Below are 11,153 nucleotides of genomic sequence, written 5' to 3'. Positions count from 1 at the left end.
GAGAGACAAGGGGAAGAGAAAGAGAGGCTGAAACTTCTCATAGAACTGTCCCTGGAGAAGAGAAAAACCTCAGCCTGGACGGAGAGGAATCCTATCATCCCATCTCTAACCGCAGGGCATTCGGAGAATGATCCTATTTCTAGCTGTGGCGCTGCCTTTGGGCTGGGTGCCCCGGTCCCAGGTAGCACCAGAAGAAACTGCTCTGCTGCTCTCCCTGCTTGATCCCCGGCTGGGAAGTGGCCTGGCCTATGGGATTACATTTCGAGCAGTATCATTAAAGGACGTGGACTAAGATCTGGAAACCAGGCAGTTCTTGGGACATAGAGCATGGCCCACCTTGGCTATGCCCATGCCACAGAGAGATTGGACCTAAAAGAGTGATTTGCAACACTTGGTTCGATAGAAGGGGCTAGGGCACCGCCATTTTTCTCCCCACAATCACCAAGGCGGAGCCTCAGGGAGCGCCCGAGGGACCTCAGTCCGGGTGAGACCCACCTACACCAAACCAAGCCCATCCGCACTCAAGAGCTGCTTTTTTTTTTTTTTTTTTTTTCTAACCAGAGCCTGGGTAAGACCAACATGGATGATTACTGTGATTACCTCTAGATCAATTCTTGCTATTCATATATTTTCCCTTATATCATTTTTATCTCTCCCCTCCACTGGACTGGGCACTTTGATCATTGGTTTGCTTAAACAGTCAAATTAATCCATTCTCTTGATGCATATTCTACACCTCTGTCCTTACCTACCTTTCTTTCTCTCTCTGGAATAATCAGACTATATAGTTTCTTTGAGTAACATTATCTTCGTTTCTTTCTCCTCATCTCCAGCCATATTCTCCTCTTTCTCACTCTGAATTAAGCCGCTTAGTCTCTCTGCCTGGTCAATGTCCAATTTCTCTTTCTCCCCACCCCTGTCATTTCTCTCTTGTGTATGCTCTTCCATCAGCACTGCATACACCCTGCTCTTTATTTATAGCTGGGATTCTGGTTTTATGCTTTTAGATTGTCCTTTGTCTTTTGTGGGTTTTTTTTCTTTTTTTATCTTTTTCCCTTTTGGTTTGCTTGTTTGTTTGATTTGTCTGTGCGTTTGCATGCTTTTGTTCCCTGTGTGTTTGTCTGTTTTCCTTTCCAAGGCTACCTCAAGAAACAAGCCAAAGTACACATGGTGGAGAGTCCCAAATATCACTAAAGTAGGGAAAAAAATAACCAAAGTCTCAACAAGAGAGACCAAGAGACACCATTAAAAGAACACTTTCTGAATAGACAGGCTCTGGACAGTCAATGAGCCTTCTTTAATATAGCAGTACTCCCAGGTGTTGAGCACATAACAAGCTTTTATACCTGAAAAGAGGCAGAAAGCTAGCCAAAATGATGAAATGGGAGAACTGTCTTCTAAAGAAATTCCAGGAAGAAGTGACAGCTAAAGAATTGCTCAAAAACAGATATAAGCAACATAATTGAACAAGAATTTAGAGCAATAGTCATAAAATAAATCCCTGGGCTTGAAAAAGGCATGGAAGACATCAGAGAAGCTGTTGCTACAAAGACTATGGACCTTAAAAATAGTTGTGATGAATTAAAAAATGCTAAAAATAAGGTGCATAATAAAATGGAGGCGTCCAATGCACTGATTAAAGGCAGAGAGGAGAATGGGTGAATTAGAAGACACAATTATAGATAAAGAGGAAGCCGAGAAAGAGATAAACTGATCCAGGAGCACAAAAGGAGAATTCAAGAACTGAGTGATACAAGCAAAGAGAACAATATCCGTATCATAGGAATTCCAGAAGAGAAATAGAGAGAGAAAGGCGCTGAAGGGATACTTAAACAAATTATAGCAGAGAACTTCCCCAGTCTAGGAAAGAAAACAGACATTGAAAACAAAGAGGCACAGAGAACTCCCCTCAGACGTAACTTGAATCGATCATCTGCACGACATATCATCGGAAAACTGGCAAAATATAAGGGCAAAGCGAGAATTTTTAAAACATCTAGGGATAATAGGGCCCTAACATACAAAGGGAAACTTATCAGACTGGTTACAGACCTATTTACTGAAACTTGGCAGGCCAGAAAGGAATGGCAGGAAATCTTCAATGTGATGAACAGAAAAAATATGCAGCCAAGAATCCTCTATCCAGCAAGCCTGTCATTCAGAATAGAAAGAGAGATAAAGGTTTCCCCAAATAAACAAAAATTGAAAGAATTCATCACCACTAAACCAGCCCTACAAGAACTCCTAAGTGGGGCTCTATGAGGGAAATATTGCAAGGAACTCATGGTACCAGAGACACCACTACAAGCATGAATCCTACAGAAAAAACAATGACTCTAAACCCATACTTTTTCAATAATAACACTGAATGTAAATGGACTAAATGCTCCAGTCAAAAGACATAGGGTAGCAGAATGGAGGGGGGAAAAATCCATCTATTTACTGTCTACAAGAGACTCATTTTAGACCTAAGGACACCTTCAGATTGAAAGTAAGGGGATGGATAAAATATCTACCATGCTACTGGAAAGAGAAAGAAAGCCGGAGTAGTCATACTTATATCAGACAAACGGAACTTTAAATTAAAGGCAGTAACCAGAGATGAAGAGGGAATTATATAATACTTACAGGGTCTATCCATCAGGAAGAGCTAACAATTATAAATGTCTACACACCAAATTTGGAAGCACCCAATACATAAAACAATTAAACAATCTTATTGATAAGAAAGTGCTAATAGCAGAGGACTTTAATACTCCACTTACAGCAATGGATAGATCAACTAGAGAGAAAATTACTAAAGAAACAATGGGCTTGAACGATACATTGGACCAGATGGATATGAGAGATATATTTAGAACTCTACATCCTGAAGCTATGGAATTCACTTTCTTCTCAAGTGAGCATAGCACATTCTCCAAGATAGATCACATCCTGGGTCATAAAGCAGCCCTCAATAAATATAAAAGAATTGATATCATACCGTGCACACTTTCAGATCACAATGCTATGAAACTTGAAATCAATCACAGGAAAAATTCTGGAAAATCTCCAAAAACATGGAAGTTAAAGAACACCCTACTAAAGAACGAATGGGCAAATCAGGCAATTAAAGAAGAAATGTAAAAATATATGGAAACAAATGAAAATGAAAATCCAACAATACAAACTCTTTGGGATGCAGCAAGGGCAGCCCTAAGAGGAAAGTACATTGCATTCCAGGCCTATTACAAGAAACTAGAAAAAAGTGCAAATACAAAATCTAACAGATCACCTAGAGGAACTAGTAGCAGAGAAGCATGAGCACCCCAAACCCAGCAGAAGAAGAGAAATAATAAAAATCAGGGCAGAAATAAACAATGAAGAATCCAAAAATCAGTTGAACTGGTCAATGAAACCAAGGGTTGGTTTTTTGAAAAGATACACAAAACGGATAAACCTCTAGCCATGCTTCTCAAAAAGAAAAGAGGGAGCACCCAAATAGACAAAATCATGAATGAAAACGGATTTATTACAACCAATCCCCCAGAAATACAAGCAATTATCACGGAATACTATGAAAAATTATATGTCAACAAACTGGATAACCTAGAAAAAATGGACAAATTCCTAAACACACATACACTACCAATTTTCAAAATGGAAGAGATAGAAAATCTGAGCATACCCATAACTAGTGAAGAAATTGAATCAGTTATCTAAAATCTCCAACACATAAGAGCCCTGGGCCAGATGGCTTCCCTGGGGAATTCTACCAGACATTTAAATCAGAGTTAATACCCATTTTTCTCAAGCTATTCCAAAAAATAGAAATCGAAGGAAAACTTCCGGACTCATTCTACGAAGCCAGCAACACTTTCATTCCCAAACCAGACAGAGACCCAGAAAAAAAAAAAAAAGAGAGAGAGAGAGAGAGAGAGAGAGAGAACTATAGGCCAATATCCTTGATGAATGCGGACGCAAAAATCCTCAAAAAGATACTTGCAAATCGAATCCAACAGCACATAAAATGAATTATCCACCATGATCAACTGGGATTCATTCCTGGGTTACAGGGCTCATTCAATATTCACAAATCAATCAATGTGATACATCACATTCAAAAAAGAAAAGATAAAAACCATATGATCCTGTCGATAGATGCAGAAAAAAGCATTTGAGAAAATACAGCATCCTTTCTTAATAAAGACCCTCGAGAAAGTCGGGATAGAAGGAACTACTTAAACATCATAAAAGCCATTTACCAAAAGCCCACAGCTAATATCTTCCTCAATGGGGAAAAACTGAGAGCTTTCCTCCTGAGATCAGGAACATGACAGGGATGTCCACTATCACCACTGTTGTTTAACAGAGTGCTGGAAGTCCTAGCATCAGTAGTCAGACAACAAAAGGAAATAAAAGGCATCAGAATTGGCAAAGAAGAAGTCAAACTTTCACTCGTCGCAGATGAGATCCATGAATTCACCAAAGTTGCAGGGTACAAAATCAATGTACAGAAATCGGTTCATTTTTATACACCAATAATGAAGCAACAAAAAGAGATATCAAGAAACTGATCTCATTCACAATTGCACACAAAATCATAAAATACCTAAGAATAAACCTAACCAAAAATTTAAAATATCTGTATGCTGAAAACTATAGAAACCTAACGAAGGAAATTGAAGAAGGCACAAAGAAAAGGAAAAACATTCCATGCTCATGGATCGGAGGAAAAAGATTGTTAAAATGTCATTACTATCCAAAGCAATCTACACATTCAATGCAATCCCAACAAAAATTGCACCAATATTCTTCTCAAAGCTAGAACAAACTATCCTAAAATTAGTATGGAACCACAAAAGATGCCGAATAGCCAAAGTAATATTGAAGAAGAAAACCAAAATGGGAGGCATCACCATCCCAGACTTTAGCCTCTACTACAAAGATGTAGTCATCAAGACAGTATGATATTGGCACAAAAACCGACACATAGACCAATAGAATAGAATAGAGAACTCAGAATTGGACCCACAAATTTATGGCCAATTAATCATTGACAAAGCAGGAAAGAGTATCCAATGGAAAAAAGACAGCCTCTTTAACAAATGGTGCTGGGAGTACTGGATGGCAACGTGCAAAAATAAAACTAGATCACTTTCTTACACCATACACAAAACTAAACTCAAAACGGATGAAGAAACTGAATGTGAGACAGGAAACTATCAAAACCCTAGAGGAGAAAACAGGAAACAACCTCCTTGACCTCAACCACAGCCATTTCTTACTAGATACATCCCCAAAGGCAAGGGAATCAAGAATAAAAATGAACTACTGGGACCTCATCAAGATAAAAAGCTTCTGCACAGCAAAGGAAACAATCCATAAAACTATTAGGCAACCGACGGAATGGGAAAAGATAGTTCCAAATGACTTATCGGATAAAGGGCTAGTATCCAAAATCTGTAAGGAACTTACCAAACTCCACACCCAAAAACAAATAACCCAGTGAAGAAATGGGCAGAAGATATGAACAGACTTCTCCAAAGAGGACATCCAGATGGCCAACAGACACATGAAACGATGCTCAGCATCCCTCCTCATCAGGGAAATACAAATCAAAACCACACTCAGATACCACCTCACGCCGGTCAGAGTGGCTAAAATGAGCAAATCAGAGAACTCTAGATGCTGGCGAGGATGTGGAGGAACGGGCACCCTCCTACACTGTTGGTGGGAACGTCAACTGGTGCAGCCCCTCTGGAAAACAGTGTGGAGGTTCCTCAAAAAATTAACACTAGAACTCCCCTATGACCCAGCAATAGCACTGCTAGGAACTTACCCAAGGGATACAGGGGTGCTGATGCATAGGGGCACATGTACCCCAAAGTTCATAGCAGTACTTTCTACAATAGCTAAATCATGGAAAGAGCTTAATTGTCCATCAACTGACTAATGGATCTAGAAGATGTGGTTTATCTATACTATGGAATACTACATGTCAATGAGAAATAATGAAATCTGGCCATGTGTAGCAACATGGATGGACCTTGAGGGTGTTATGCTGAGTGATATGTTTGCACGTATAGGAGGATTAGGAGGAACTTAATGGAGGACCATGGGGGAGAAGAAGGGGGAAAATAGTTGGGGAAAGGGAGGGAGGCAAACCATGAGAGACTCTTGAATGCTGAGAACAAACTGAGGGCTGATGAGGGTGGGGGAGAGGGAACGGGGGTGATGGGCATGGGGGAGGGCACTTGTTGGGATGAGCACTGGGTATTACACGGAAATCAACTTGACAATAAACTATGAAAGAAAAAAATAAAATGGGTGAATTTCACTATATATAAATAATAACCTTATAAAATTGCAAGCTATTAGGTAATTTTTTGGCGAGGAAACAGTTCTTTCCTCAAATCTATACAGCCACAAATGTAAACCCATTGAAATTTTATTACAATAAGCAAATGATAGTGATGTTAATATTGACCCGAGTAAATACTAGGGACAAATATTTAAAAGAGAAGAACGAATGAGTTTCTTTCAAAATGAGATCATTTTATTTTTTAAGAAGCCATTGGAACCACAACTGGTTATTACCTTATTTCTATAGCTATGAGAAATGAGCTAAGACTTAATACATCGGTTAATGACCATACAGACCACATTAGGAAGGATTAATAACAGAAGCTCAGACACACTCTTAACATAGGCAAGTACTAAATAGCAGAATCAGTGCACATGACACAATTGATTTCAGTCAGGTAGTTAAACAGAGCATGATATTGGGAAAGTGTTAATAAGCTATAGAAACCAGCCTAAGTATACGGTCAATTTCTTGGGGAATGTGGCAACAGGAGAGTGACAACCATCTGACTGAAATTAAAGTTATGATTCTATTCCTATTGATGAGACGTGTGTGAACACCAGAAAGATTTCAATATAAAAGTACAAGCACAGGTTTGGAACAAGACACGGACTGTCAAGGGATCTGTAATGCAAGTTGATAGCTTGGTCATGTAAGAAGCTGACATGGGGAGCTGTTAAGAGGATGTAGTGAGATTATATTTTGAAAGGAAATCCCTGGAATATATGAATCCCGACTTATCCCAACTCTCCCTCATTTCTATGAGGTCCCTCAGGTAGGTATAGCCACAAAGAAGACAAAGAAAACAAACAAAAATGCTTTATTGTTAACTGAGAACTTGGAACCTAATATTAAATAAAAACTCTAGTAGGCTGGCTGAATCACATAGAAAAATCTCTGTCTCTGTCTTTCTCCCTCCTCTCTCTCCGCACCTCCCTCTCTTTCTTTTAGCCTAAAGACTTAAGTGGCCTCCTTCCAAGCCCAAACCTGAACCTCTGATATTACCTTCCAGTAACATGAAAGGCCACATCTTCCAATGCCAGGGAAATGGACCAAGGAAGAAAAAACATTGCTGTAAGCAAGCTGAGCTACAGCTAAGCTGACCTAGACTACTTTCCCTAGACCCAGATATTATGTTTGAAAAAAAGAAAGAGGACAGGAGACAAAAAGCAAGCTAGGCTTTCTCCTATGAGGTACAGGCTGCCAGTCATCTTATCATTAAAAACACTTATATACCTGTCTCCTACTCTCTAACCACCTGTAATCTAAGAGAGTCCCCACTAAAGACTTCTTTATAGCTAAATTCAACAAACACTGTTCAGTTCTCATCTCAGTTGACCTTTATTTAGTGAAACACACTCTTCTTCCACCTTCCATATCACACCACACTCTTCTGGCTTTCTTCCTACATCTATGAATTCCCCCTTTCATTATTATTTGGAAATTTCTTCCCTACTACTCATTCTAAATGTTGAAAACTCCTCAGACCTTGGGCTTGAATTCTCTTATCTTCTTATGCTACATTTCAACTCCAGCTGATTTCATTTGGTCCTATGTCTTTAATTAGCAACTATATCCTGAGGACTTCCAATTTTATATCTTCAGATCAGACCTTTTCTCTGAGCTACATATCCATCCACACACAATCTTTGTGAGACGTCACTTAGATATTTACTCATTGGCATTTCTTAGTTTAGGCCACCATCATTACTTGCCTTGGGGTTGTTATTGGAGGGAAGGCGAGCAGTGGGTTTCCCTGTTTCCTTTCTTTTTTAATTTTTTTTTATTCTTCATTTATTGTTGAGAGAGAGAGACAGAGTGTGAGCGGGGGAGAGGCAGAGAGAGAGAGGGAGACACAGAATGCAAAGCAGGCTTCAGGCTCTGAGCTCTCAACACAGAGCCTGACACGGGGCTCGAACTCATAAGCTGTGAGATGATGAGCTGAGCTGAAGCTGGACGCCCAACCGACTAAGCCACCCAGATGCCCCTCCTTTCTTTTTTTAAAATGTTATTTATTTTTGAGAGAGAGAGACCCACAGAGTGTGAGTGGGGGAGGGGCAGAGAGAGAGAGAGGGAGACACAGAATCTGAAACAGGCTCCAGGCTCTGAGCTGTCAGCACAGAGCCCGACGCGGGGCTGGAACTCACGAACAGTGGGATCAGACCTGAGCCAAAGTCGAACGCTTAACCAACTGAGTAACCCAGGCACCCCTCCCTGTTTCCTTTCTTATTTCTTTGTAGTCTATCCTTCATATAACAGTTAGCTTTAAAATATAAAATTAGGGGCGCCTGGGTGGCTCAGTCGGTTAAGCGTCTGACTTCAGGTCAGGTCATGATCTAGCAGTCCGTGGGTTCGAGCCCTGTATCGGGCTCTTTGCTGACAGCTCAGAGCCTGGAGCCTATTTTAGATTCTGTGTCTCCCTCTCTCTCTGCCCCTCCCCAGCTTGTGCTCTCTCTCTGTCTCAAAAATAAACGTTTAAAAATTTTTAAATATAAAATTAGATCATGCCTGTCTCCCACCTAAAACACCCCAGTAGCTTCCCAATTATCCTAGAGTAAAATTGAAATTCTTACCATGGTGCATAGAGGCCACGCATAATCTTATCCTTCCCAGACTTTCCAACTGGGTAAGGGTAGGGGCCATCCATCTTACTCACTTCGAACAGTGTTTGGCACAGAAGAGGTACTCAATATTTGTAAATGAATGAACAGATAAATGAACAAAGAAAGATCTATAACTAAGCTTCTTCTAAAGAAGAGTATGCCTCAAACCACACTATTGTTTTCAGGGTCTTGGGAGGAAGAGTCTACAAAAGAAGTAGCAGGAGAGAAGGCCCAAGTGTCTGAGCACACCTAGCTGAAAGTACACCTCCTATTACAAACAAAAATGAGGAAAAAATAGGGAAAGAGAAGAAAAATATATTATCCCTCCACACTTTTAGAAGAAAACATTGCTCTCTCAAATGAACTGCCATTTAAAAGCCACCTTCCAGGGGCGCCTGGGTGGCCTAGTCGGTTAAGCGTCCGACTTTCGCTCAGGTCATGATCTCGCGGTTTGTGGGTTCGAGCCCCGCGTCGGGCTCTGTGCTGACTGCCAGCTCAGAGCCTGGAGCCTGTTTCAGTCTGTGACTCCCTCTCTCTCTGACCCTTCCCTGCTCACGCTGTCTCTCTCTCTCTCTCTCCTAGAAATAAATAAAACATTAAAAAAATAAAAAATAAAAAAAAAATAAAAGCCACCTTCCAGAAGGATGGATATCTGAACAAAATTTGCTTTCCCTCTACTAACTCCAAATTATCTGCCTCACCTGGGTCAAGTGGCACTTGTAGCCTGGAAACAAACGAGTTTTTGAAACTGTGATAATTATAATAAAAATAATTGGTGCTGGGCTTTTCATGCTATGAGCTAAATAAGTAACTAGGGATCAATGTCAAAGAGTTCTATAGTATGAATCTACATTGATATATAGATGCAGGAGGCCAAATATGTGAATCATTTCAGCTCCAGACAAAGAAAAAAACACATGGAAAGTAACCAAATAAATCCAATAAGAGGGAAACAATCCCTGAACTGAAAAAAAAAATCTTTATGTGAAATATAGTGGTTAATATAACTGGATAATAATAGAGTGTGTGGAAATAAGTAACATAAGTGTTAAATAAGGACTTTTGAAACAGAAGTTCCATATTTCTACAGAAACTCTAACGTCTAGAACTAAAAGTACTTCATCATCTATGAAAAATAGTTATGGATAAAAAAAGGAATGCAGAGAAATAAACACATTCTAAAAGTCTTATTAGGGAAAGCATGAATTTAAAAGAGGAAGAAAAGTGAAAGTATTCCAAATAAATAAGAAAATATTCTAAATAAAAATATTGGAGTAGCTGTGAATACTAATAGGGGAAAAATCATGTTTTCAAATAACAGTGGAGGTATATGTGTCTGAAAGTTGAGGTAACCATTAATGAAATGGTAAAGCATATCAGAACTACAAATTAACAAAAGAAAATCAAATTAATAGCCTAATCAAATCATAAAATTTAGGACAAACAACATAAAATAAATAATATGTTAATTAAATAAAATGTATGAAATAATATGTAAAAAATTAAATCAAGTATATCAAACATTATACAAAATGGATAATCTCAATTATCTTTTTTTTAATATTTTATTTATTTCTAGGAGAGAGAGAGAGACAGCGTGAGCAGGGGAGGGTCAGAAAGAGAGGGAGTCACAGACTCTGAAACAGGCTCCAGGCTCTGAGCTGGCAGTCAGCACAGAGCCCGACGCGGGGCTCGAACCCACGAACCGCGAGATCATGACCTAAGCGAAAGTCGGACGCTTAACCGACTAAGCCACCCAGGCGCCCCTCAATTATTTTTTGAAAGACAGAGGCTGTAAAATTGAGTAAAAAATCATGTAGGCATGTGTTGTTTGCAAGAAAGGAATACAATGAAAATAAGTAAAAAAATAAGACGCTGTGCCTATTTATTCACCCAATAAATAATTTATGGAATGTTTACTATGGGCCAGGTAGTATTCCAATTACTTGGGACACAGCACAAAATAAAACAAAATTTCTGCTTTCATTGAGCTTACATTCTTGTAGTAGAAATAAATATAGGAAATAAATGAATAAATATGTAATATATTAAGTGGTGGTAAGTGTTAAGAAGAAAGCTAAAGAGGGGCGCCTGGGTGGCTTAGTCGGTTAAGCGTCCGACTTTCGCTCAGGTCATGATCTCGCAGTTCGTGGGTTCGAGCCCCGCGTCGGGCTCTGTGCTGACTGCCAGCTCAGAGCCAGGAG

Source organism: Hyaena hyaena, unplaced genomic scaffold (genome assembly GCF_003009895.1).
Source record: "Hyaena hyaena isolate Hyena2069 unplaced genomic scaffold, ASM300989v1 scaffold_1388, whole genome shotgun sequence".
Classification (NCBI taxonomy): Eukaryota; Metazoa; Chordata; class Mammalia; order Carnivora; family Hyaenidae; genus Hyaena; species Hyaena hyaena.
This window is presented reverse-complemented; position numbering follows the sequence as displayed.